General features: G+C 34.8%; 1 long non-coding RNA gene across 1 annotated transcript in view; it reads left to right on the top strand.

Annotated features, from left to right (window-relative positions):
* The window catches only part of LOC307185887, a 354398-nt gene that overhangs the window by 115783 nt on the left and 210868 nt on the right, over positions 1-27747 (top strand). The window lies entirely within an intron of this gene.

Raw genomic sequence — 27747 nt, 5'->3', positions numbered from 1 at the left:
ATGAAAACTAATGTTGTTTGAATCACCGGGAATATCAAACTGCTTTATATACTTGCCATACTCTCAAAAGTTAAGAAATTTGTAGTGAGGTGGATGGACCTAGAGTCTGTCATACAGAGTGAAGTAAGTTAGAAAGAGAAAAATAAATACTGTATGCTAACACATATATATGGAATCTAAAAAAAAAAAAAAAAAAAAGTCATGAAGAACCTAGGTGTAAGACGGGAATAAAGACACAGATCTACTAGAGAATAGACTTGAGGATTTGGAGAGGGGAAGAGTAAGCTGTGATAAAGTGAGAGAGTGGCATGGACATATATACACTACCAAACGTAAGATAGATAGCTAGTGGGAAGCAGCCGCATAGCACAGAGAGATCAGCTCGGGGCTTTGTGACCACCTAGAGGGGTGGGATAGGGAGGGTGGGAGGGAGGGAGACGCAAGAGGGAAGAGATATGGGGATATATGTATATGTATAACTGATTCACTTTGTTATAAAGCAGAAACTAACACACCATTGTAAAGCAATTATACTCCAATAAAGATGTTTAAAAAAATAAATAAAAGTTAAAAAAAAAAAAATGAGATCACCACCACCATACGTCCCCAGCAGACGTATTTGCTGAGCTCAAACCACAGTTCCAGCAGCTTTTTTTTTTCAGACCTCAGTGCAGATGCAAAGGAAATTTCCATATTTCAAAATATATTTAACTATTCAATTGAAGAGCTTTTACCCCACCTGCAATCGGAAATGATTAATCTGCAGCATAATGATATGCTAAAAGGCAAATATCAATAGAGGAATTTAAGAGAATTGATGAATGTCTTCCAAGCCTTGAATAAGCTCAATTAAAATCATATGCTCATTGATTGATAAAAGTATTCGTCAGTACCTATCTTAGTGAGAAGACATTTTCAAAGATGAAATACAAAAAAATCTCATCACATCTCATCATTAACAGATGGGCATTTGGAATCTTTTTGACAATAGGGATTACTAACTTAATTAAGTGAAATGTTACCCCCTATTTTAGTTTGCAAGGGCTACCATAACAAGTATGACGAGCTGGTGGCTTTAAACAACAGATTTGTTGTCTCACAGTTCTGAGGGCTAGAAATTAATCAAGGTTTTGCCCATTTGGTTCCTTCTGAGGGCTGAGGAAGAATCTGTTCTCTGTCTTTCTTCTGGGTGGTTTAGCAGCAGTCTTTGGTGTTCCTTCACTTGTAGACACATTGCCCTGGTCTCTGACTGATGATCATAGGCATTTACCTTGTGTGTGTATCTGTCTCCAAATTTTTGCAGTTTATAAGGATACCAATTATACTGGATCAGGGCCCACCCTAATGACCTTATTTTAGCTTGATTACTTCTGTGAAGATACTATAATCAAATGAGTCCACATTCTGAGGTACTGAGGGTTAGGACTTCAACATATAAATTTTGAGGGAACAGAATTCAACCCATAACTCCTTTGTAAAAGAATTTCATTCTTCTCATTAGTATTACAAACTTTATTATTATTTGAATGTCAATAATAATTTATGTAAATAGGTTATATATTAGTGTTGCTCCCTTGCTCACCCATCTACTTGATGAATTATATTTCAGTTTTTCTATGTGTCAGTTTATCCAGATATGCATCCTGCATTTGTAGGAAGGAAGTGAAGGCATGGCTAGAAGGTTTCGTGGAGAAGACTCAGTAGGCTAACTATTTCTTTATGTTCAGTCATTTTTCCTGATTTGAACTCAACTCCTCCAGCTTCCAACTACTTCACTGAGGTTTGTAATTCTGAATATTTCCTTGGGTTCTTATACATAAATCACATTCACAATTAGTTCTCAAAAACAACTTTTACTTCCCATCCTGCTAAGTCATTTACCATTCATCCATCCACTTCTCCACCATCTTCTCTTCTGTCCTGTGTCAGATTAAGTCTTCAGTGAAGCAAAATTGAGATCAGGCGTGGACAGAAATGGCCAAACCCTCATGCTAGTTATTGTCTGGGGTAACCTGGGAATACCATGGTTTCAGCATAAATGCTGAGGCAGATCCTAAAGATAATGCAGCTGAAGGCTGTAGGTCAACCCCACTCCCTGTAGTTGAATGGCAAGTTCTTTGAAGAGATATCTGAATAATACATCCCTGTTGTTGGCACAGTTCAATAGTGCTTCATGGATTTATTTATTTATTTTTTACTCTTTCTTTAAAAATTTTATAGCAGTTTTTGGTTCACAATAAAATTGAGGGGAAGGTACAGCGATTTCCCATTTACACCCTGCCCCAACACATGCGTGTGTTACTGAACTCAGGTCTGGTTGCTCACTGCTCGAAAATCAATACCTGGGAGGCAGTTGTTTGTAGAAAGGAAATTTGCTTTTAATCAGAATGTCAGCAATCTGGGCAATTGGTGGACTCATTGTCCTACATAAACCGTCTTCAAAGATTCTGCTCAGCCATGAAAGTTTTTAAAGGAAAAAAGGGGATGTAATTTCAGTTAATCATTGAGATAGGGGTCAGAGTCGTCACCATCCCCCAGTGCATGCAGGCTTGTTGACTTCTTGTGATCTTTAGATGCTATCTTGTTCACACAGTTTGTTCACAAAATACTAAAGGGGAAGCTAGGAAAGAGATCTGGTTATCTGTTAATTACTTATTCTTCATTTCGACTTATTTGATCTATGGAAAGAACCAGCAGGCTAGGCAAGGTATTGTGTGATCAGAAGATTTGAAAGGTGTGCTAGGGCCAGAGATGAGTAGAGCATGGGGGCACCTGGTTTGAAAGTTAGTTGCAATGTATTGGGTGGGCCAAAATGTTCATTTGTTTTTTTCCATGATATGGCTCTAGTAGCACTTAGATGTCTTTAACTTCATTCGAAACAGTTTTGTTAGATTGTATGTGAAGCTGTCATATCAGCATGCTTTTAAAAAAAGACTTACCAAAATTGGTTAATTTTTGTATGGCCATTTTAATATTGAAGGTGGAAGAAAAAGAGCAACATTTTCAGCATATTATACTTTATTATTTCAAGAAAGGTAAAAAAGCAACTGAAACGCAAACAAAGATTTGTGCAGTGTATGGAGAAGGTGCTGTGACTGATTGAGCATGTCCAAAGTGGTTTGCGAAGTTTCGTGCTGGAGATATCTTGCTGGACCATGCTCCACTGTCGGGTAGACCAGTTGAAGTTGATAGTGATCCAATAGAGACATTAATTGAAAACAGTCAATGTTATACCACGTGGGAGATGGCCGACATACTCAAAATATCCAAATCAAGTGTTGAAAATCATTTGCACCAGCTTGGTTATGTTAATCGTCTTGAGGTTTGGGTTCCACAAAAGTTAAGCGAAAAAAAACGTTCTTGACCATATTTCCACATGCGATTCTCTACTGAAACATAACAAAAACATTCCGTTTTTAAAACAAATTGTGACAAGCAATGAAAAGTGGATTCTGTACAATAATGTGGAATGGAAGAGATCATGGGGTAAGTGAAATGAACCACCACCAATTACACCAAAGCCTGGACTTCATCCAAAGAAAGTGATGTTGTGTATATGGTGGGATTGGAAGGGAGTCCTCTATTATTAGCTCCTTCAGGAAAACCAAATGATTAATTCCAACGAGTACTACTCCCAGTTAGACCAACTGAAAGCAGCACTTATTGAAAAGCATCTGGAATTAGTCAACAGAAAACGCATAATCTTCCATCAGGATAATGCAGCACCGCGTGTTTCTTTGATGACCAGGCAAAAACTGTTACAGCTTGGCTGGGGAGTTCTGATTCATCCACCATATTCACCAGACATTGCACATTTGGATTTCCATTTATTTGGGTCTTTGAAAAATTCTCTTAATAGAAAAAATTTCAATTCCCTGGAAGACTGTAAAAGGTACCTGGAACAGTTCTTTGCTCAGACAAAAAGTTTTGGGAAGATGGAATTATGAAGTTGCCTGAAAAATGGCAGAAAGTAGTAGAACAGAAGGGTGAATACGTTGTTCTATAAAGTTCTTGGTGAAAATGAAAAATGTGTCTTTTATTTTTACTTAAAAACCGAAGGCACTTTTTGACCAACCCAAAAGCTTTGCTTAAATTGACAAGAAAAGGGGTTTCCTGCTGAGGATGGTTTCCTGAAAAGAGCTGCTTACAAATATCCTCCTTCATTATTAGTATCCCCCACCAGAGTGGTATATTTGTTACAACTGATGAATCAACATTGAGACATCATGATCAAAGTCCATAGTTTACATTACAAGTCACTCTTGGTGATGTACGTTTTGTGGGTTTAGAAAAAAGTATGACATGTATCCATCATTATGGTATCATAGAGAATATTTTCACTGACCTAAAAATTCTCTGGGCTCTGCTTGAACATCCCTCCACAACCCCTCCTCCACCCCTCCTCCACATCTCTTGACAACCACTGATCCTTTTACTGTTTCCATAGTTTGCCTTTTCCAGAATGTCATATATTTGGAATCATACTGTACATAGTCTTTGAAGATTGGCTTCCATCACTTAGTCATATGCATTATATTTAAAGTTCCTCCATGTCTTTTCATGGCTTTAGAGCTCATTTCTTTTAGCACTGAATAGTATTCCATTGTCTGAATGTAGCATTATTTATATATCCGTTTACCTACTGAAGGGTATCTTGGTTGCTTCCAAGGTTTGACAATTATTAATAAAGCTACTATTAATATTCCACGTCCAGGTTTTTGTATGGAAATAAGTTTTCAACTACTTTGGGTAAATACCAAGGAGCATGATTTTTGGATCATCTGATGAGAGTACGTTTAGTTTTGTAAGAACCACTGAACTGTCTTCCAAAGTGGATGTATTGATGATTTGCGTTCCAACCCATGCCTTTGCTTTTACATGCACATTTGGAGTGTAGCTCCTCCTTAGCTCCAGTGGGCTTTTTTTCTGAGGGAAAACTTACAAGTTAGGGTAAACTTAAGGAGCAGTGGGCACTCACTCTCTCCCTTTACAACTGTCTATTCTAGATCGCCTTATTCTTGAGGGGTCTGTGTCTCTGACAGCCATATTTTTCTCAGGCAGGATTAGGGCTGTTGGCAAGGAAAACTTTTCCTCTATCCTCTTATGTTCAATGTTTGAGGGCCTGAAAATTAAGCTGACAAAAGACAGATCAGCAAGAGAAAAGACACATGCTTTTTATTCATGTACAGATGCAGTTCACAGAAAAGTTGTGGCTCAAGGAGGTGGTTAGAATTTGAGGCGTACACATCATCTTAGTAGGGGAAGGGGGTGAGAAAGGGCACTTATGGGAAAACAAATGACTCCTAGAAAATGTAAATGGGCCCTTAGGAAAATAGATGGGTGATATGATAGTTTTGTGACAATGTTTTGGTGTGCTGTCGACTTCTCACTAGTGATAAGAGTCACCGGTTGTAAAACTTTTGGGGAGCAGATTTATGACAATCTAGTTCTTTTGGGAGGCTCTGCTTTTAGGTTGATAAGGTACTTAAAGAAAAAAGCCTATTCTCAAATGCCTTCACTCAAAATAATGTTTATGTCACAGTGGCATAGTCAAGACCCCTTCAATGGACTTGTCAACTCAATCGTAATTGGGTGAGTAGTACCATCAGACAGTCTGGGTTCCAGGTATATAACTCCCTGCCCTAATTGTGTAATTAGGGCACCTCTACCTCCTTGGTTACCCTTGCCAATATTCTGACTTATTCCTGGTCCTGGACTACAGAGAACCACAAAAATCTCAGGAGGCAGCCATAGATTTTACCCTTCCCGTGGCAGAGTGTGACCTTTTAGGGACAAAACAGACCCCAAATAAGTATGCCTCTTGGTACTCTGTCCTTTGTAGCATTTTTATCTTGCAATAGATTGAGGTTTAGTCCTCCAGAATTTATGCCTTGGCTAATCCGACAGGATCCAATTCTACAAGTTATCATGCATTCAGAAGCTCTTGTTATAAAAGGTTTCATGACTACTTGGGCCCAGCCATATTAGAGCTCTTTTTCAAAAGATGGGTAATTCTGTCTTGCAAATGATATGGCCTTGCTTCAGAACTGCAAGGTGGGGAGTTATGTTATGATTCTCCCAATGGGGCATAAACTGCACACTGAAATTTTTTCTACGACCATCACCATAGATTCTGCAGATTTTAAGGCCCAATTGCAGGGCTGCATGCATCAAAATCTGAACCTGCTGCAGAGCCCTTTCTTGTTTTACACCCTATTCAAATCTTCAGCCTTCTTGTCATTTGGTATAGGGGTTGGAGAAGTATTCGTAGGTGAGTGAAATAGCTTACCAGGTATTATGGTCCCTTGTTATGGCAGGGAATACAAGTTGTAGCAATACACCTTTTAGTTTTGAGGGAAATTTCCTGGCATGCCCCTTTTCCCTGGACCCCTAAAAACTTTACTGAAGAAACAGGTCTCTAATTCTCCATAAAGTTTACTTTACCTTCTGGAGTACATTGGCTTTTACTGAAGCCTCCAGTGTGTTAAATACCTCCTGCTTAGTCTTCTCTATCACCAGTTATCATGATATAAGAAATTTCTTTAATATTTTTCAGGATGTTCAGATAGCCCAGTTCTCTTTAGACTATATTACGGCAGAAAATGAGAACATTAACATAGTCCTGGGACAAAGTTGTGAATATATGTTTTTGCCAATTCCATGTGAATTTGAAATATTTCTGACCTTTTTTTCTTTTATTTTTTGGTATATAAAAGAACACATTTGACAAATCAATGACCGCATATTATATACCTGAGCTTTGAATCTGTTCTAGCAAAGATGCCATCTCTTGGATGGCAGCCACAACTGTCGCTATGGCTTGCTTGAGCCTTTGGAATTCTGTAGTCCTCATGTAGGACCTAGTGAACTATGCAGTATCCAGATATGTGACTTGTATGAAGATATGCTAAATACCACTACTCCTACACCCTTTAGCTTTTTAAGGTATCCATAATCTCTACTATTTCCCTGGATATGATGATGATGTGATTTACTACAGAGGTTTTCCTACTTAATAGCTTTTGCCCCACAGACCAAAGACCCAATTGGGTATTATCCCAACTTCTAAGTATGTGTGTTTCAATTATATGCACATGGGGTAGATAAATGACACTGGGTGTGTCCATGGAAACAATGACCACTGTAAGCCAGATTTTGGCTTGGATTTCCATTATTACCTAGTTTCTGTTTGCTCTTCTAAAAGAGGGGCTATGGTGATGCTCTAGGTATCTGGGATAAATATCACATTATAATCTGTGGCCCAACAGTCAGTGAAATTTCTGGGATTTCCCTTTTCGCACTGTACATTAAGTGGCTTTAGATCCATTTAGGGAAAAGATTGGAGGAATCATTATAGTGTATACATGCTATGGTGCTGCTGGTTCTTCCTATGTAGGTTCCTGCATTCACAATCACTTACATCTATGTGTTTATTTATTCCTGCTTTTTATAGAACATACACACGCACACACACACGGAGTCCTTTCTTTGCAGAGTAATGCAAGACCATAAAAATAAATTTGCAAGCTGAAATCATACAAAGTATTCTTAATAATCAATAGGAAAAAATTATGATTCTCCCACAACCTCTAAAATCATTTTTCAAACATTAAATTTTTTCTTACTCTCAGTTACATATCTAAGGAAATGAAAAAAAATGGTAAAACTAATATTTATTTACTACATTGTAATTTAAAACATTAGAAACACAGAATTAACATGCCTTATTTCTTTGTAGAAAAATTTCCAAGAATACTTTGAACAGCAATTGCCTTTTGCTTATTGTATAATCTACAATTTGGAACAAATATCTTTGTTATGAGGAATTAACATACTTCTTTTCTGTGTTTGAGTCAGCTTTCAGCATTATATTGTTTGCACTGTCAATGTCATGAAATATCTCCTAGAATCCCTTTAATGAAGTTTCTTGGCCAATGTCATTTCCTCTGGAACACCTTTATCCTTTTTATCATTACAGTTTCTTAGTATGCTGATAAATTTGTTTAAAACTTTTTTTTTTTTTTTTTTTTTTTTTTTTTTTCATTACGCGGGCCTCTCACTGTTGTGGCCTCTCCCGTTGCGGAGCACAGGCTCTGGACACGCAGGCTCAGCGGCCATGGCTCACGGGCCCAGCCGCTCCGCGGCATGTGGGATCTTCCCGGACCGGGGCACGAACCCGTGTCCCCTGCATCGGCAGGCGGACTCTCAACCACTGCGCCACCAGGGAAGCCCTATGCTGATAAATTTATCTACACTCAGTTCCCCTGGCTGCATATCGAGAGTTTCTTCAACTCTGACAGCCCAACATTCTGACAGTCATTTATTTCTTCTATAACTCCAGCTTGTATGATTTGAATTTCATTTCCAGCATAATCACCTTTTGGTTTTTATGTTGGCCACTTCCCTCTTTTGATTATGGATTATTATGTAATATCATAGGGGCTATTCAGTGGGAAATGAATAGGAACCACAATTACATGCATTGCTATCTACGTGTGAATAGGGTAACGAATGTGCATTCACAGATTTTGAAAGAAGTAAAGTGATTGGTCACTGATCATGGTGTGTAGTTGTTATTCATGTTGAGATTTGTAGACTGAAGACCCAGAAGTGAAGCTTGTACTTTTTACAGTCACTTTCAATGGAACTGCAGTAACTGGAAGTCTCAGACTGCAAATTGTCTTCCAGAGCAGCTGTACCATTTTGCTTTTCCAACAGCAACAAATGAGAATTCCTGTTGCTCAGCATCTTCCCAAATATTTTCCTTGGGCAGTTATTGGATTTTAGTGATTTGAATTTCTGTATGGCTGTATCACATTATTATTTTGATTTTTAATTCCCTAACCACATATAATTCATGTTAATCACCTTTCCATATGCTTATTTGTCATCTCTGTATCTTTGGTGAAATAAGCGTTTGATTTTTTTACTCATTTAATTGAACTGTTCTTCTTATTGTGTGTTTTAAGAATTCTTTGTGTATTTTAGATATAAAGTTCCTTATCAGAAGTGTCTTTTGCAAATATTTTCTCCAAGACTGTGGCTTGTCTTCTAATTCTCTTGATACTGTGTTTGTCAAAGTAGAAGTTTTAAATTTTAATAAGGTCCAACTTATCAATCCTTTCTTTCATAGATCATGTCTTAGGTGTTATACATAAAAACTCATCACCAACCTAAAGTTACCTAGGTTTTCTCCTATGATACCTTCTAGAAGCTTTATAATTTTGCATCTTACACATAGATCCATTTTGAGTTAATTTTTATAAAATATGTAAGCTTTGTGTCTAGGTTTTTTTTTTTTTTTTGCATGTGCATGTCCAATTGCTCCAATACCATTTGTTGAAAAGACTCCCCCCCTTTTTTTTTTCTTTTCATTAAATTGCCCTTGCTTCTTTGTCAGAGATCAGTTGACTATATTTGTGTGGGTCTGATTCAAGACTCTTTATTCTATTCCATTAATCAATTTATCTATTCTTTTGCTAATACCACACTGTTGTGATTACTGTAGCTTGATGATAAGTCTTGAAGTGGAATAGTGCCAATCCTCTGACTTTGTTCTTATTCACTACTGTATTGAGTAGTACTTGTGTGCTTTGCTTTACCATTTCATACAAAATGTGTAATCAGTTTGCAGAAATCCACAAAACAGTTTCCAGGGATTTCAAATGGTATTGAATTGAACCTATAGATCAAGTTGGGAAGAGCTGACATCTTAACAATAGTGAATCTTCCTGTCCTTGAACATGGAACATCTCTTCATTTATTCAGATCATTTTTAATTCCTTTCATCAGAGTTTTGTAATTTTTCTCATTTATATACTATGCATATTTTGTTAGATCTATACCTAAATATGTCATTGTTTTGGTGTTAATGTAAATGTTATTGTATTTTAATTTCAAATTCCAATCATTCATTGCTGGATTATATGAAAGCGATTGATATTTGTATATCAATTTGTATACTGCAATTTTGCTTTGTTAGTTCCAGGAGATTTTTTTTAATTGATTCTTTGGAATTGTCTGCATAAACAATTATGCCATCTGGGAACAAAGACAATTTTATTTCCTCCTTCCCAATCTTTCATTTCCTATTCTAGTTTTATTGCATTAGCTAAGACTTCCAGTTTTGTGAGATGGGTTGCCTTATCTCTGGTCTTGGGGAGAAAGCATCTAGTTTCTCACCATTAGTTATGACCTGTGTTTTGTCTTGTATCATTTTGTTTTTTGGAGACGTTGTTTTTCTCAAGGGATTTCCACTCTATTCCCTAGAAACTTTGCTGAAAGTTTCTATTATAAATAGATATTGGATGCTTTTTCTGCATCTATTGATTTTCAAGTAATTTTTCTTCTTTAGCATTTTTATCATTGAATGTTCACATGATCGATAGAAATGACTCATTTCTGATATTAAAATTTTGTGTCTTCTCCTTTTTTTTCTTGGTTTGTAGGGCTAGAGGTCCATCAAATTTATTCATCTTTTCAAAGAATCAGCCTTGGTTTTGTTGACTGTGTTATTGATTTTCTTTTTTTCAATTTCATCCATTTCTGCTGTAATTTTAATTTTTTTCTTATATTTGATTTGCATGTAATTTGCTCTTCTTTCTCTTGTTTCTAAGGATGAGGCTTAGATTATTGATTTTAGATCTTCTTTTCTGATACATGTATTCATTGCTATAAATTTTCCTCTAAATGCCAGTTTTGCTGCACTGCACACGTTGTGATAGTTTTATTTTTATTTTTGCACAGTTCAAAATATTTTTAAAAATTTCTCTTGAGACTGTCTTTGTCCCTTGTGTTATTTAGAAGGTTGTTGTTTAATCTCCAAATATTTAGTATTTTTCAGCTCTCTGTTATTGACTTCTAATTGGATTCCACTGTGGTCTGAGAGCATATAGTAGTATAATATCTATTCTTTTACATATTATAGTTTATTTTATAGCCCATATATGATTTATCTTGGTAAATGTTTCATGTGAGCTTGAGAAGTACATGTATTCTACTGTTTTTAAGTTGAAATATCAGTTTTGAGATAAAAATATCTATTGGATCCAGTTGATCAATGCTACTGTGCAATTCAACTTTGTCTTTGTTGATTTTATGCCTGCTTGATCTATTAGTAATTAATGAGAGAGGGGCATTGAAGTCTCCAATTATTATAGTAAATTTTGCCTTTTCTTCCTTGCATTTCTAATAGTTTTTTCCTCCCATTTAAACTGATCATTGATATAGTTGTATTAATAGCTATAACATTTATAACTATTTTCTGTTCATTGTACTTGTCCTTTTTTTTTTTGTAACTTACTCTCCTTTTCTGCCTTCTCTGGTTTTGAGCATTTTATATGGTTCCACTTTTTCTCCCTCTTAGCATATCAAGTACACATTGTTTAAAAACATTTTTATTAGTTACTCTAGAGTTTGCAATATACATTCAAAATAATCTAAATTCACTTTCATATAACATTAACTTCTTCAAAAGTAGTGCAGGTATCTTATAACAGTACTCCCAATTCCTTCCTTCATTCCTTATAACAATGCTGTCATTCATTTCACTAATCTATAAGCTTTGATCACCAAACACCTTGTTGCCACTATTTCTTTGAGCAAACAGTTATTTATTAAGTAAATTACACTTAGGAAAAATAAGATTTTATTTTACCTTCATTTATTCCTTCTCTGATGTTCTTCCTTTCTTTGCGCATGCCCAATTTTCTCACCTATGACATTTTTCTTCTCTTTGAAGAACTTTATTTAATGTTTTTTTCAAGGCAAGTCTTGTGGAGAAGAATTCTCTCAGTTTTTATTTGTCTTAAAAAGTCTTTAATCCTCCTTCACTTTTGAAATGTAATTTCACTGGAAACAGAATTCTACATTAGTGCCTTAGTGTTTTTTGTTTGTTTTAACATTTTAAAAAATTCATTCTACTTACTTCCGGCTGGCCTGATTTCTGAGTAGAAGTCCAAAGTTGTTCTTATCCTTGTTATTCTATAATTTCAGCTCTGTTTGATTCCTGCCCTCATCCCTGAGTTCTTTCAAAAATTTTTACTTGACTTTGGGTTTCTGCAGTTTGAATACGATATACATAGGTGTAAGCATTTTGCTGTTTATCTTACTTGATGTTCTCTGAGCTTCCTGGATCTGTATCCTGATTTTGGAAAATTATTTGGCATTATTACTTTGAATATTTCTTCTGTCCCTTTTTCTCTCTTCTTCTGTTATCCCCATTATGTGTATGGTACACACTTGGTAACTGTCTCATGGTTCTCAATATTCTCTTCCATTATTTTTGCTCTTTTTTCTCTTTGCTTTTCATTTGGGAAGTTACAGTTGGCATATTTTCAGGCTCACTGATTCTTTCCTCAGTTATGTCCAATCGACTGAAGATCCCATCGAAGACATTCTTCATATTTGTTAGTGTTTTTGATTTCTAGCATTTTTGTTTTGATTCTTAGATTTCCATCTCTCTGCTTACATTACCTATCTATTCTTAAATGTTGTTTACTTTTTCCGTTAGACTGCTTAACATATTAACTATTGTTTATTTTAAATTCTCTAATAATTTAAAAGTCTATCTGAGTTGGTCTGATGCAGGTTTTGTTTCCTCAGACTATGTTTATTCTTATCTTTTAGCGTGCCTAGTAATTTTTGTTGTTGAAAATTGGGCATAATGTATCTAGTAGTAGGAACTGAAGTAATCAGGGTTTAAGTGTGAGGCTTTATGTCAATCTGGCTAGGACTGGATGGTGTTTAAAATTTGCTGAAGCTGTAACTGAAGCTGTCACTTCAGTTTCTAATTATTTTCTCCCTGGTTTCCTAAAGAACTCCTTAAATAGAGTCTGTGTTATAGCTCTCTCAATTATAGTTGAACTTTTGGAGCCCTGTTAATGGGTGTTAAGGTGTTGAGGAGGAGAAATATTCTATAATTTTATAATTAAACATCAGTTTTTCTTGAGTCCCTGGGCTGTGATATTCAAAAATGTTTCTTAGCCTTTCTTACCCCCTTAGTATGACTGGAAGGCTAGAGAGAGCTAGAATTGTCCACTTGTCCTTTTCCCAAGTCACATAAGTGTCTGGTAAAGTAGATTCCACTGAGGGCAGGCTTTTGTTATGGAGGATGTTATAAGCATGTTTTAAAATGATTACTTTCCTGCTCTTTCTACTTGAAACACACAGGAATTTTTTCTTCAGTCTCAGCCAGGAGAACTTTTTGAGGTTCCTGGAAGTAAAACCCATAATGTGTGGGGGCTCCCTAATACTGGGCCCCCAGAAATTTTTAATTCTCAGCGTAGTCCTCAGCTTCCTCAGCATGCTCAGTCTCCAGCAATGTGTCAATACAGTTTTAAGTACCTCTATCAATTACTGACTCCAGTGGCTTCTGCTCCAGATAAGCTGATACTGTCTGTTATTCTCTGTATTTGCCTGCCTCTCCACTTCTCAGAGTAGTGGTTTGCCATGTTACTTCAATTCTCTGGTAAATCTATGAAGAGTCAATGATTTTTAGTTTGTTCAGCCTCTTTTTTTTCTTTTTTTAATTATGAGGACAGGACTGACGACTTCTAAGCTCTTTACATGTCAGAGCAAAGACTGGACCAACAATTTTTTAAAGACCTTTTCTCCTTACTTATGGAAGTTAAGCAATGTGATAAAATCTTTGATAGTCACTTAACTTTATAACTTTCACTTTCTTTATTCTAAAGTTCACCGACAAAGCTCCTTGCTCATTTATTTATATCTTAAATTTATAGGTGTGCTATCAAATAAAATTGACATATATTTATAATATTTATTAAATTATGTCTTCAATCATTGTTACTATTTTTCATGGTATTCTCTTTTTTATTATTATTTATATTAAGATGAAGTTCCTGAGTGTTGATTTTATGATAAATGTTATTGTTTGTGCGTAAATAGAAATTCAGAATATGGATTATATATCTGTTCTATTATGTCAAACTATTTTGAGAGGATTTGTATTACTTCTCTCTGGACACAATATTTTAAAAATACCTTAATATATGCTTAGTTTTATATCATCTTTACTAATCATTAATCAAGTAATTTTATGCCTCTCAATATAATCAATATTCAGCATGAATTTACAAAAAAAAATGCTTTTGACTAAATCAATTTTACTCTGTTTTTTAAGTACTATAATCCATAAGGGAGAATCAAATGTTTTTCATTTTAAGTACACTCCAAATCAAGGTAAAGTATTTTTTCAATGTCCAGCTTTATGCATACTAATAAAAGCACTTAATACGTTATACGTCAGGGGTTATTGCTCTCATGTCTACCGTCCTACGTTTGTTATTTTTCTGTGGATACTAATCAGTTTTACACCTTGAGCTAAGGGACTCTGACCTATTATGTAGGAGAGTTTTGACAAATAGGTACATTAAAGTGAAATAATTCAAAACTGTCAGTTATTTATAAACAACTCTATAGCTTCTGGAATATGGCAGAATGCTATCATTCTGAAAGCTAGCACCATTAATTTAATAGAAAATACCATTGTATTTCAGTGACAACAGATTAGTTACATTATTCAACCTTGAAGATTATGGAAAATTATTCCTATCTTCAGCAAGGTGAACAAAAGAAAAAGATTAAAAGTATATATACTCTCATTCTACTGTTAGTACCCTTCTTTAAACTGCAATTATGATCTGCTAGGACCGCTACAATATTGCTCTTTGTCTTTTGTTCTAATCTTGACATCCCCATTGCCAAGTGACTCTTCCCAAAGCTGCAACATTTTACCACAACCTATTAGGAGTGATATGACCTAGATGTTGCCTCACTCTTAAACTCTATTGTTGCCTGTTATTAATTCATATGGAACATTTTTCATATATTTAAAATTTTTTTCTAGCTTTATTGAGGTATAATTGATAAGTAAAAATTGTATGTATTTAAGGCGTACATCATGATGTTTTGATATATGTATACATTATAAAATGATTACCACATCAAGTTAATTAACATACCAATCACCTCACATAGTTACCTTTGGGTGTGTGTGATGAGAATGCTTAATATCTACTCTTTTAGCAAATTTCAATTATAAAATACATTCTTATTAACTGTAACCACCGTGGCATACATTAGATTCCCAGAACGTACTCATCTTACTGAAAATTTATATTCTTTGACAAACATCTTCCCATTTCACCCACCTCTTAGCCCCTGGCAACCACTGTTCTACTTTTTCCTTCTACAAGTTCAACTCTTTTAGATTCTACATTTAAGTGAAATCATACAATATTTGTATTTCTGTGTCTGGTTTATTTCTCTTAGCATAATATACTCTAGGTTCCTTTGTGTTGTTGTCACAAATGGCAGGATTCCCTTTTGTTTTAGGGATGAATAATATTCCATTATATATGTATGGAGTATTATATACTATATATGAAATATTATATGATATTCAATATACATACATATGTCTCTCTCTCACATTTTCTGTATCCATTCATCTGCTGAATGACACAGCTTGTTTCCATATCTTGACTGTGGTGAGTAATGCTGCAGTAAATATGGGATTAAAGATATCTCTTTGAAATACTGATTTTATTTCCTTTGAATTTTTACCCAGAAGTGGGGTTGCTGGATCATACTGTAGTTTTATGTTTAATTTTCTGAGGAATGTCCATACTGTTTTTCATAGTGGGTGAAAAACACATTCAAGTCTAGGCTTGTCAAGTTCTGGTCCGCTCTCTGAGACTGTACCTGTGCTTCTATAAACTTTGCTTTGGGCTTGCTTCACTTTGCTAAAACAGCTCTCTCTCTCCCCCTCTCCCCCTCTCCCCCTCTCCCCCTCTCCCCCTCTCCCCCTCTCCCCCTCTCCCTTTGCTTTGTGCTTAAACTTAAAGTGGTAGTTTGCAATTCTTTGCTTACTATTGTGGGACCGAGATTGCTGGTCTGGGCTCCTCGGTTGAAGCTATTTTGTTTCAAGGCACATCCACCCAGTGACAGACTCATTCACATATCTGGGTCCTCAGGTAGGATGGCTGCCTCATCTGTCACCTCTGTTCTCCTGATCTCTTATCCTTCATGGGTTAGCCTAAGCTTGTCTACATAATGGACAAATGTTCCCAGCAGCAAGAGAAGACAAATCTGTATGCATGAGCACCTTCAAACCTCCGCTTATGGTCATTCTTGTTATTGTCCAGTTGTCAAAAACAAGTCATATGGCCAAACCGAGGCTCAGAAATAAATTTCACTCCTCAATATAAGTTGTGGCAAGGTCACATCACAAGGAGACATACATAAAGAGCTGGGAGGCTTTATTACAGCCATTTTTTGCAAACAATCTATCATATCCGTCTTCAAGCCTCACCTCAATTTTGTCTTCCTAAGAGTGATTCTTCCTGAACCAACCCTCCCCCATCTACATGTTTTTTTTTTCTACCCCCACTGACCCTTGTTATTTTACTTTTGGGAATTAATTATAATTTGTAATAACATATTTTAAGGTATAATTTGATATTTCATTAACTAATTGATGGTTGTATTTCTCAGTATATTCTATCAGAACCTGTGCTTGTTAGCTGCTCTTCTCAATGTATTCAACAGCCACCTCAGTCCCAACTGAACTGACAATTCTCAATATTGTTTAAAAAGGAATAGATCATTGAATGTTGCCAGTGGATGAGAAATGTAGACTTTCAGTGGAATAAAAACTGTCTTCAAAGCATAATGAATTAAGCATAGAATGTTTCTGTATGTGTGTGTGTGAGTGGTAGATGCATTTTTACCTTAGTACAAGATTTTGGTTATAGAACGTTATTTTAAAGAGGTAAAACTAATGCATTAACTTTGGAGAAGATAGTTTTCTGAGAAGTGGATTAAATAAAATTAAACCATTTGAGGCAGATCAGGGGAGGTGTCTTTGAGACTCTTACTTTATATTTTGTACATACTACACGTTTACACTTTTAGCACAAGGGATGTGGACTATTAGAGCATGTGTTTTCTCTCTTTATGCCCTACACACCAACCTGGCTGCGGTAATAGCTCTTATTTGAGCCCTTCCAAATAATATCATCACACAAAATGTTTACTGAGCAATTTAGATTTTTCATCAGAATATTACATAGAAATAAACACAGTATTATGGAGCAAAGAAAAAGGAAGTTTTGTTTTGTTTCCTTGTGCATTTGTTTTAACAAAGCCCACTTCACAGCAGGGAAATTCCAAAATTAGTATTTATCTTTTCTAATATCCCTTCATGGTCATCCATTGTCCAGGACAGGCTCCTCCCTGTTACCTTAAAAATCATTTGAGCTCTGCTTCCATTTCTATTGAAAATGCATATATCCAGACTCATATCATTTGTTAGCCAAGGACAATTGTCCTGTAAGTATCAGTGTCTGCCTGCCTTAGAAGACGCCTTCCTAACCATATTTGGTTGTTCATGTTCTTTGCATCCATTGCAAAATACTCAGCTTATTGATTATCTGTTCTAATTACAAAATTGATTTTAGCGTAGTGGAGTTCCAGTGAATAATTTATATCCTTTCTTGGATAGAATGATGTAGCATACTCTGTGCTAGATGGAAGAGAGCAATATGACAGAACACATAGGCTTGTGTGGTAGAAAAGACTAGATATGAAAAGAAAGATAAAAAATTAGATTTGGAAATAGGATTGAAACCATGATTTCAGATATAAGTAGGAGAGTCATATTTAAACCCTGAAAAACCAGTAGCTTTAAAGAAATGATCCTTCATTCTTTAAATATATAGTTTCAGCAAGAAACAGGTAAGAAGTTAAGTGAAATGAGAACTTACAAAATATGGTAAGATAAAGTTATGAAAAGCTAGAAATACATGCTAGTGTCTGTTTACTTGTTTTAAAATTTATTTATATATAATAACTCATTGAAGAAAGTTTGTGTGCAATGTATAATGAAAGAATATACAACCCATTCTGTATCACCAAAATAGAAATTTCATTACCAAAACTTGTATAGACTATAAAATCTATCTTTTGAATTGTAATTAGTAGTATTTATGTATATGTTTATTTTGTATAAAAGAAACATTTTTCAGAAATGCAAAGTACAACTTTATGCACCTAACAAGATACTCAATCTAATTACTTAATAATTTTTATTATAATTTTTCATCATGAAACTAGCTCTCATGTTATTATACTTCCTCGGGAAAAAATTAAATATTTAAATATATTTATAGTAGCCTGCAGTTTAGATCAGAAGGAGGATGTTAACAGTCTACCACTGTGTATGGGTTACTATTCTGCATACTAATTTATGTTTATTTACTTATCTTCCACCAGATGGTGCCCTTGCAATGGATATTCATATTTCTTTTTGCATAGTTGGGCTAAAAGATGCACCTCTACTTTCACTTTGGGGGATGGCATAATCAGTGGGGATGTATTTTATAAACATATTCTATCCTTTTATATTTTCTAAGCGATAGTATTTTCAAAAACAGTTAGCAAGGCTTTGCCTAGGAATATAAAATATATGACTGTAATCAGAACCTTGCACACTGTTGTTGCTCCCCCCACCAACCTACAGTCAATGGCTCTTCTCACTCTCCAGGAAGCAAACGGTTCATATTTTATAATCAATTCCTGCCTTTTACTGGAATTCTGGAGATAGTACATGACTTAAATAGCCTTTAAACAAAAAGCGCTCTATCAAAATCCAATTCCTCTTCCACAGAAGATTCATCTGTTATTTTAGATCCCTACTTGACCCTGATAGACAGTTTACCTCCTCTATTCCACATGTAATACTGCAGAGGTTATATTGTTTCTCATTTTCTTGTTTTTTTAATTGGCCATGTGCAATTCTTGAAATCCTTACCTAATTTGGAGGCTTTGTCTTAAAATTGTTTGGCAAAATCCACAAAATGAAGTATAACCTTAGGTAACCAGTAGAGCTTAATGAGTTAAACATGCTCTTTAACAGTTAAAAATCATCTGTCATTGGTGTCAGGTGCTAACTTTCACTTAGTACCTGAATTTGTGTTATTCTTACTCACAATGTACTCTCTAAAATTAAGACTGTTTCCTCATGGTTTTTACAATATGCCTGCTCCTTCCTCTCATGACAAATTCCTAAACTGACCTTATCTTTGATGCACTCCCCTTCCTATTCTCATTCACTTATTGATCATTCAGTCAATTAATTGCTCAGTTAATTAATGCATGCTTTAATCCAACATATACTCCCTAGTGTCATATTGGTTTGGGGACACTTCACAATTTAGTGATAATTAAATGTTGGATAATTTTTTTTTTGCTTTGTGTTGCTTAAAAAAATCTAGCTAAGAAGTCGGATATGAAGACAAATAGTGATCAGCAGCATTAGACAAATACCACCAGGAAATACCACTGGGGAAGAAAGCAAAATGTCTTGAGGTCTTGACTAACTAGACTCCTAAATTCTAGCCAATGGAACTGGTTTAATACTGGCTTGTTGATGAAACAGATTAAAAGAGATTTGGGGTAAGGTAATTTGACAGACTTTACTTGAACGAGAAGTTTATTAAAGCCAAGAGAAAAGCAGAAGCAGATTTGAGAGGGCCTACGGCGCTCCAGCTATTTAGGTTTTTTGAATTGGCAATAAATAATGAAAATTTTGCTTTTCTAGAAAACATTTAATTTACATCTTCATCTTACTATATAAAAATTTTTTAAATGTCTCAAGAACTGTGTTTAAGTGAGAAAAATAGCTCTTAATCTGTGTTGTAAAACAATTGTCTTAATTAGAAATGATCTCTTAAATCATCTGGAAAGAAATCTGACTCTTTAAAGCAGCAGTCCCCAACCTTTCTGGCACCAGGGACCAGTTTCGTGGAAGACAATTTTTCCACGGAAGGGGTGGGGTGGAGGGGCTGGTTCAGGCGGTAATGCGAGCGAGGGGAGCGATGAGGAGAGGCAGATGAAGCTTTGGCTCGGTTTGCCGCCACTCACCTCCTACTGTGCGTCCTGGTTCCTAACAGGCTGCAGACCAGTACCAGTTCGTGGCCCGGGGGTTGGGGACCCCTGCTTTAGAGAACTATGGTCAAATCTCTTGCAAATGTAGTTTATTAAAAAAGAAAAAGAAAATGTCTTCTTCAGATTATGCGTATGAGCATTAATTTCTTAATTAGCAAGCTGATTGATTTTACATATACATTTTTGTCCCTTAACCTTAGGACAATCATTTGGCATAGATAATTAATTTTAATTGAGTATAAACTCTCAGCAACTGAACGGGTATATTTAATTCTAGAATCATGTCCGTGTTAAAATGCAGTGTTTGTTATCCAAAACAAGCAAACAAATCAAAAAATGAAAAAAACAAAAAAAGTTTGGAAACTCATGCTTTCACAATGATATTTTACTGGATTCTCCTCCCATGTACCATTATCATCAGTAAAAACTCACTTAACTCAATTTTTTTTTTTAAAGTGACAAGAACAAACAAATACTACAGTATAGTCTCCAAGAGGATTTAAGGAGGAATTGAAAGAGATGAGTTTGACATGGAAAATGGAAATTGTTTAGAGAGTAAATTAGAGACACTTTTTGTAATAGAAGCATAATGTGATATTGGATTTTAAACTAGAAACTGATAAATTCTTATTTTTAATTGTAAAGCCAATTTTTCTCTTAATTTTACAGTTTTGTTGAGTCACAGATGAATAATATAATTTTAACCTATTGCCAAAATATATCTCATTGATAAAAAACTTGAGGTTTAAAATTGAACAATTATTATAAAAACAATGTGTAGGAATAAAAATTGAAATTTAAAATATTTAATATTTTATATCTTTACACACATGTTTCCATTATAAAAATGTACTTACTTTAAAACACTGGAAAAATATGGAGAACAAGAAGGAAATGTAAAAAGCACAAAAATGAGACCTATATTCCTCTTACCTAGTATATTATTTTCCTTAGGTTGTCATAAGAAAGTACTAGAAACTGCGTGGCTTAAAATAACAGAAATGTATTTTCTCTTGATTCTGGAGGCCAAAAGTGTGAATAAGGGTGTTGGCAGAACCATCACTCCCTCAAAAACCTGTGAGGAGAATCCTTTCTTGGTTCTTCCAGCTTCTGGTGGCCTCAGGCATCCCTTGGCTGTGGTGGAATAGCGTCAATCTCTGCTTTTGTCATCACATTACCATCTTCTCCCTGTATGTCTTCACATCTTTCTCTACCTCTGCCTCTTTACATCACCTTCTCTTACTAGGGTACGAGTCACATTGGATACAGGACTCAACCTAACCCAATATGACCTCATCTTAACTGATTTTAGCTGTAATGACCCTGTTTCTAATTAAGGACATGTTCTGAGGTATTTTGAGTTAGGACTTCAAAATATCTTTTTGGTGAACACAATTCAACCCATAACACTTAGATATTAAATTGTTTAAAAGTAAATATTTAAGTCTAGACTTTTATACCAAAAGTTTTATCTTTCTGTGTTAAAATGTCTATGATTAAGTAGAGATTATTTTTTTACTTTATTATTCCAGGTAAAATAAATATACAAAAAAACGAAACGCCTAGTGAGAACTTGATATGTGTAGGAACTTTAGAAAGTTACTTCATTCATCTATCACAAGCAACCGATGCAATACACAATATACTCATTTTACACAGAAGAAAAATGCTAAAGCTCACAGAGAAGTCTACACAACTTTTAACTCCAAAGTCATTCTCCATGATACCAAGGTCCTCATAATTTAATGTGCATAAGAATCACTTGGGTGTACATGTTAAAAATGTTTATTTCTAGTCAAGATAACCCAGAAATTCTAAAACCATAAAGGCGTCATGTGATTTAGATTTCTAAATAATTCTTATAGAAGTTCAGAGGTGGGAAAAATAAAAGATGACTGAAATCAGTAAAGAAAGCCTCATCATCCTGATCTGAACTATAGATGTGATGGGCTTAGACGAGAATAACATGTATAAACACTGTGTGAAGCTTGAGCATAGTATGTACGGGGTTAAGTAAGCACATGATACCTTGGGAACTGAACAGAAGAAATATGTAGGGCAGAGAAGATTGAATAGTAAAGGCTAGTTCAGATTCTTGCAATTTCTGAATATCAGTCTAAGGAGATATTTCATAAGTAGTTACACAAGTTCCAAGATGAAATCAGGGCTTTAGAATTTCAATAAACTTTAAAAACGTAGAGAACGGTTTGGAAAGAAAAGATGATGGAGGAAGAAATACCATTCAAATATGAATCTATTCGAGAAATCAAGGTATGTAATCATGGAGAAGAAAGAAAAAAGAAAGGGATGTTACATGAGAATAAATTCATTGGGAAAATAAGAATAGTTTACTACACATAATCAAGAAAATGAATAAAGCCTATAAGGAGGAAACTAAAGAAAAAAAGTCAAATTAACTTTAATAATGATATTATTTACTGAATGAATTAGCTATAGTTATAATAACATGAATTAGTTATTAAAAATTATAATGTACTTGAAGAAATGGAATTATAAAAGGAAAGTAAATTTGTAAAGGATAATAAACTATCAAAACTGCTAGAAGGATCAATATACAGAGCATATGAATAGAAAGATTTTCAAAAAGTAATAAATGACAAATAATATACCAAATTTCTAACAACTTCAAACTCTGAACTAATTTTTATATTGCTACAACGATAGATAGCACTATAACATGAGTGGGTTGTTTCCAATTTTCTCTATGAAGTAACATGGGGTGTGGAAAATAGTTTTCATTTGAAGTCAAAATACTTTAGAGAAAAGTTGTAGTTTACTAGCTTTATTACTTTCATGTAATCATAAAATTTGGTCTTATTTTTTTCTCTGCGTATATATGATTATAATATATTTGTTGTCAAAATCCAATAAGATAAGGAATGCATTTGAAAATACTTTTAAAGCCAAGTTATAAAATATACTCAGCACTATAATCATTATTGATATTTTTTTACTGTTTAACTTTTAAAAATATAATTTTATAAGCTACAGAAGTATAAGTGACTAATATGGATCAAACCAAGAAAATAATTTATAACTTAAAATGTAACTTGATAGTAGATATGAAGTACTGAAAAGCCTGCTAATTGGTATATTTGAAAAATCTCTTAAGATAGTTTATTATTAACATGAGGTAAATTGGTCTACAGTTTCATGATGCTTTAATCTAAAAAAATACACTTGACTTTTTAAAAAGACTCAGTAACTCTTGAGATTACATGACTTAAATTAGAAATTAGTGTGACTAAAATTCACTCTATATTATGAAAAACATATCACTGTTATACATTTTAAATGTATAACCATGATTGATTAAAGTAGCCATAGCTGGTACTACTTCACTGCTACCTGTTCTCTGAAGTATTGATTTAGTTGATGTGCATAATAATTTGATACCCTATTAAATCATATTGTACAAATAATGAGCCATGCTCTATAAACATAAAGTTAGAAATGATATTATATATATGTTTTTTTAGAAATGATATTATATTTTTAATACCAGTAAGTCCCCTATATACGAGTGAGTTCTGTTCCGAGAGTGTGTTCATAAGTCCAATTTGTTCGTAAGTCCAACAGAGTTAGCCTAGGTACCCAACTAACACAATTGGCTATATAGTACTGTACTGTAATATGTTTATAATACTTTTCACACAAATAATACATAAAAAACAAACACAAAAAAATAAATAAAACATCTTTAATCGTACAGTATGATACCTTGAAAAGTACAGTAGTACAGTACAACAGCCGGAATACACGGGCTGGCATCGAGTGAACAGGCAAGAAGAGTTACTGACGGGAGCGGGGAGAGGAGGAGGGAGATGGTAGAGCTGAAGGATCGTCAGCAATAGGAGACGGAGGGCAAGCTGCAATTTCACTCACACCTGACGTTGATGGCACAGGTTCTGGTCCCTTGCTGGATTCAATTCTATCTACCCTCTTGGAAAAATGATCCAGTGATGTCTGGGTAGTAGCTCTTTTTATCTCATCATAGATGACACGGTAGCACTGGATTGCATTCTGAACGGCTGCTGCAACCTTCGTGTACCATTCTACATTTGAGTCCTCTGCCTCAAAAACTAACTGTGAATCCTCAAATAAAGAAAATCCCCCTGCCATTTCCTGTGTTGTGAATCTCTTCAGTTCTTCAATTATATCTTCTTCCTCTTGTCGCTCCACTCTCTCAGTTATTTTCACTTTTGTTTCCATCGCTATCACTTGGTGCTTCTTAAAAGCACCAGCTACACACTGCTGCTTTTACGCTTGCTTCTGGACATCCTGAGCTTGTAATAAAGATACTATACTACACTCTATACAGTACTGTGTAGTAAAGTACACTAAAGCACAACCACTTGTAGAGGATGCACGCATGTGACAATGTATGCCAGACACGAGAACTAACTTATGTGATTGGACATGCGAACGCACGTTCGCATCTTTGAAAGTTTGCAACTTGAAGGTTTGTATGTAGGGGACTTACTGTATAAATGATATTTTATTTTTATATATTGAGAACCTTTACATCATAAAGGTTTGCATCATATTTGATCTAGAATTAAACATATTAGGATGTTTTCTCTGACCTTTGGGTTTGATTAAATTCTGTCCAGAGGCAGGGTGGAAGACCTGTGGCTTTTCAGTTAATTATTTTTGGGGGTGTCAGCATATCACCCCTATAAGTAAGCCAGGTTGTTGGTGTCCAATTACTAACCATTTACCACAGGTGAAGGGGATGGGGGTTGTCCATTGAAAATTTATCAACATCTGGCAAGCTTAATTTTTGAAAGATACTATATATTAATCTAAGTATTATATATATTATTTGGTTCTAGTTATTTCACTCTATGATATATTACTTCCGTTTTATAAAAGGAGAGCTTTGGGCCACCTCTTATTGGGTCCTGCATTAGTGTAGTCTAGCCTGCTCTAGTAGAGATTGAGTAGTACAGAATGCAAATTGCTTATTCCAGTTACTGACTATGTTTTCTATAATGCCCAATATAGAATGCAGAATATTTTATGCCCAATGCAGAATATTTTTTATTCTATGTACATTTAGCCTCAGACTGAGAGAGTTTTTAGTTCAAAGCTTGGTGATGTGGAGCTCTTTCCATTGATAGGGTCACACACAAAGAGACAGAAAGCATGTTTAGCCAATACATTAAGTTCCTTAAAATCACTTTATGTACAGATAGTAACTGATAGTAGTGGTGTTTGAATTGTTTACTTGACGTGGTCAAATGCTTGATATTGTGAAATATTGAGTTGACGTTGTGAATGATCCCATTCAAAGCCCTTAGATGTTCTGGTTGGTAAATGAATGAAAGAATAAATATAGATACCTTAATAGGGGGAGTACTTTCATTATCCAAATATTTCTCACAACCTTTGTACTTTCTGTGTTTTACCATTGGGTAGAACCAATCTATTATATTTTCCTTCAAAACTGAAGTTGTACCTCTTTCTTCTTACCTCCTGATGCCTATACTTTAACTACCATTTTGGATGTTTAGACTTTTTTTTTTTTTTTTTTTTTGGCGGTACGCGGGCCTCTCACTGTTGTGGCCTCTCCCATTGCGGAGCACAGGCTCCGGACGAGCAGGCTCAGCGGCCATGGCTCACGGGCCCAGCTGCTCTGTGGCATGTGGGATCTTCCCGGACCGGGACACGAACCCATGTCCCCTGCATCGGCAGGCGGACTCCCAACCACTGCGCCACCAGGGAAGCCCTAGACTTTTTTTTTTCTTTAGCAGTCTTTATCCCTTTTGTTTCAAGTGTGTCGTAGCTTTTTAAGTTGCTTGTTTTATTTCTTAAAAGATGAGATGTATAAAATGAGTAAAAGAGATGAAAAGAGGGACTGAAAGAGGCTGATGCCAGGCAGAGTTTTTGAGGAAAGCATCAATTGTCAGAGTGAGAGAAATGTAATTATAGAGGGAGTGAGGGAGTGATTTCAAGATTTTTGTTTGCTTGTGTTCTAATTTCAGAAGAGTGTTTTCCTTAAAATTATGTTTTAAGAATTTAATTGCATGCTGAGTGTAGAGTAGGTTAGGAAGGAGAGACAGAAAATATAAAATGGCCATGCACTGCAATTTCTACAATAGTCCAGGTGAAAAGCTGTGTGACTGATAATAATGGAAAGAAAGGATGGCTGGAGAAATACTCTGAAAAGTGTGTGTAGAGGTTGGACCTTAGGAGAAAATGATGAACATACACAGATGTTCACAAAATCTAAGCCAATTCTGCATTGATGAAATAATGAATAATGGGAAGGGATGCTACTAAAGAAAACAAAAAGGAGTAGTTACTTTACGGATCATCTATTATTTATTTCTTAAGGGTAGTCTCAAAATTAAAGAAATTTTTCTATGAAAATTTATTTTATATTTTTTCTTATGCTTAAGATGATTAAACTTGTCCAGTGATCCATTGTAAATAGAAACTTTTGTGTCATTATACATGAAGAAGAATTCTGAGAATGAGTTAATATGCAAGCATCTAAATCATGCTGAGTGCCGATTCATATCTTGATAAATGATGTCAATTAGTTCCATTTAAATTATGTGTTCTATTCAAAAGGTATATTTTATTGCCAGATCTCTGTCCTGTACCTTATATTTTTATGTACAAATGTCTACTTAACTTCATTTTGATATTATAAACATATCAAAAGATGTCAAAAATCAAACCATTTATTCTCCCACCTCAATTATTCTTTTCTCGTGTGTTTTAGACTTGTAAACAGTACTCAGTTTCTCAGGCCAAAATATTAAACTAACTATCCACTCCTTTTGAAGTATAGTTGATTTACTATATATATTAGTTTCATGTGTAAAGTATAGCGATTCAGTATTTTTACAGATTATTAAAAGTTATTGCAAGATAGTGGCTATAATTTCTTGTGCTGTACAATATATCCTTGTTGTTTATATATTTTATACATAGTAGTTTGTATCTTTTAATCTCATACTCCTAATTTTCCCCTCCACCCTTCCCTGTCCTCTTTGGTAACCACTAATTTGTTTTTTGTATCTGAGAGTTTATTTCTGTTTTGCATATACACTCATTTGTATTATTTTTTAGATTCCACATATAAGTGATAAACATACACTATCTGTTTTTGTCTGACTTATTTCACTAAGCATAATATCTTCTAGGTCCATCCGTGTTGCTGCAAATGGCATTATTTCATTCTTTTTTATGACTGAGTAATATTCCGTTGTGTTTATGTACCACATCTTCTTTATTCTTCTGTGGATGCACATTTGGTTTGCCTTCATATCTTGGCTCTTGTAAATAGTGCTGCTGTGAACATTGGGGTGCGTGTATCTTTTTGAAATAGTGTTTTCATTTTTTCTGGATATATACCTGGGTGTGGAATTGCTGCATCATATGGTATTTTTAGTTTTTTGAGGAACCCGCATACTGTTTGTCACAGTGGCTACACCAATTTACATTCCCACCAACACTGGGGTGTTCTGTTTTCTCCACATCCTCTCTGACATTTGTTATTTGAATACTTTTTGATGATAGCCATTCTGTCAGATGTGAGGTGATACCTCATTGTGATTTTGTTCTGCATTTCCCTGGTAACTAGTGATGTTGAGCATCTTTTCATGTGACTGTTAGCCAGCTGAGCCAGCTGTATGTCTACTTTAGAAAAATGTCTATTCAGGTCTTCTGCCCATTTTTTGATTGAGGTTTTTTTTTTTTTTTTTTTTTTTTACTGTCACAAAAACAGACATTTAGATCAAT

This window comes from Stenella coeruleoalba, assembly GCF_951394435.1.
Source record: "Stenella coeruleoalba genome assembly, chromosome: 4".
Lineage (NCBI taxonomy): Eukaryota > Metazoa > Chordata > Mammalia > Artiodactyla > Delphinidae > Stenella > Stenella coeruleoalba.
The sequence above is the reverse complement of the archived record's forward strand: the minus strand, read 5'-3'. Positions and strand labels throughout refer to the sequence as shown.